We start from the raw sequence: 2,640 nt of genomic DNA, 5'->3' as shown, positions 1-2,640 counted from the left end.
ACCGGGTACCCATTTTCTGCTGGGTGAACAGAGGCAATTTTTGAACAAACTCACTTGCCTTAGGTGACACCACATGTCTCATGTGCTTTGTTGTGGGGCAGGACTGAAGTCCTAGAAACTCTCAGATGTCAAGCTGCCAAACACGGTCACCCATCCAAGGACTGTCCGAGCTCGATGTTGCTTAACTTCAACTGATTTGTGATCTGAGCTCTGTGTACAGGACCACACGGTTATATGATGTTTCAAGCTGAGCTGCTGGTCTAAAGTGACTCCAAGATTTCTCACCTTGGCAGAGGCTGTGATAGGAGATAATGTGTCATGTGTCTGTTGGCCGCCGACCGGTGTGATGTGTCTGTTTTCCACCGACCCGTGCCATGTGTCTGTTGGTCACCCACCTATGTCATGTGTCTGTTGGCTGCCAACCTGTGTCATGTATCTGTTTTCCACCGACATGTGTCATGTGTCTGTTGGCCGCCCACCTATGTCATGTGTCTCTTGAATGCCGATCCCCTGTGTCATGTGTCTGTTTTCCATCAACCTGTGTCATGTGTCTGTTATCCACCGACTTTTGTCATGGCTACGGACCTGTGCCATGTGTCTGTTGGCCGCCGACCTGTGTCATGTGGCTGTTTTCCACCGACCTTTGTCATGTGGCTGTTTTCCACCGACCTGTGTCATGTGGCTGTTTTCCACCAACCTGTGTCATGTGGCTGTTGGCCGCCGACCTGTGTCATTATGCTGTTTTCCAACAACCTGTGTCATGTGTGTGTGTTGTCCACCCACCTGTGTAATGTGCCTCTTGGCCGCCGACATGTTTCATGTGTCTGTTGGCCGCCGACCTTTGTCATGTGTCTGTTGTCCACCCACCTGTGTCATGTGTCTGTTGGTCACCCACCTATGCTATGTGTCAGTTGGCCGCCGACCTGTGTCTAAGTCTGTTGCCCTCCGACCTGTGTCATGTGTCTGCTTTCCACCAACCTGTGTCATGTGTCTGTTGGCCGCCGATCTGGGTCATGTGTCTGTTGGCAGCCGACCTGTGTCATGTGTCTGTTGGCCACCCACCTGTGTCATGTGTCTGTTGGCCGGCGACCGGTGTGATGTGTCTGCTGGCCGCCGACCTGTGTCATGTGTCTGTTTTCCACCAAACCGTGTTATGTGTCTGTTGGTCGCCGACCTGCGTCATGTTTGTTTTCCACCGACCTGTGTCATGTGTCTGTTATCCACCGACCTGTGTCATGTGTTTGTTGGCCACCCACCTATGTCATGTGTCTGTTTTCCACCAACCTGTGTCATGTGTCTGTTGGCCATCCACCTTTGTCATGTGTCTGTTTTCCACCGACCTTTGTCATGTGTCTGTTGGCCACCCACCTATGTCATGTGTATGTTTTCCACCAACCTGTGTCATGTGTCTGTTGGCCATTCACCTTTGTCATGTGTCTGTTTTCCACCGACCTGTGTCATGTGTCTGTTATCCACCGACCCGTGTCATGTGTCTGTTTTCCACCGACCTGTGTCATGTGTCTGTTATCTACCGACCTGTGCCATGTGTCTGTTGGCCACCCACCTATGTCATGTGTCTGTTTTCCACCAACCTGTGTCATGTGTCTTTTGGCCATCCACCTTTGTCATGTGTCTGTTTTCCACCAACCTGTGGCATGTGTCTCTTGGCCGCCCACCTTTGTCATGTATCCGTTTTCCACCGAACTGTCATGTATCTGTTTTCCACCGAACTGTCATGTATCTGTTTTCCACCGACCCGTATCATGTGTCTGTTGGCTACCGACCTGTGTCATGTGTCTGTTGGCCATCCACCTTTGCCATGTGTCTGTTTTCCACCGACCTGTGTCATGTGTCTGTTATCCACCGACCCGTGTCATGTGTCTGTTTTCCACCGACCTGTGTCATGTGTCTGTTATCCACCGACCTGTGCCATATGTCTGTTGGCCACCCACCTATGTCATGTGTCTGTTTTCCACCAACCTGTGTCATGTGTCTTTTGGCCATCCACCTTTGTCATGTGTCTGTTTTCCACCAACCTGTGTCATGTGTCTCTTGGCCGCCCACCTTTGTCATGTATCCGTTTTCCACCGAACTGTCATGTATCTGTTTTCCACCGAACCGTATCATGTGTCTGTTGGCTACCGACCTGTGTCATGTGTCTTTTGGCCTCCCCTTTGTGTTTTCCTCCTCATCCTGACGCTCGACCCAGGCCTAAATCTCCTTCACAAAGCTGACATTAGACCCAGATATATCTAAATACTTAACTCCTATACCTTGATCTCAGACCCGGACATTACCAAAGGCCCAACTGTTCTTCATTGTCTGACCCTAGGCCTAGCCCTAAATTATGGCATAGCCTATCTGTCTTACCCAGCCCAAACTAACGACATAGATATCCACTTGTCATGAACGTTACTATATATGGGTGTTCAGATAACAGCCCACCGTGAAGGCTGTAGTCTTGGTGACAGTCAATACGCGACAATACATTGGGTGACGCAATGACCTACATACCGCTTATAGGATTGGCAGTTGCACAATTAGGCGGCTTCTACGCAGTTGCAACAGTCACCTGTGTATGCCTGCTTCACGCCGTATGCACCGCACTTGGTCTGACGACACTGACATACGAACAACCGA

The sequence above is a fragment of the Haliotis rubra genome, unplaced genomic scaffold (genome assembly GCF_003918875.1).
Source record: "Haliotis rubra isolate DU_JTF1 unplaced genomic scaffold, ASM391887v1 Scf1068, whole genome shotgun sequence".
Lineage (NCBI taxonomy): Eukaryota > Metazoa > Mollusca > Gastropoda > Lepetellida > Haliotidae > Haliotis > Haliotis rubra.
Note: the sequence above shows the minus strand (reverse complement) of the source record.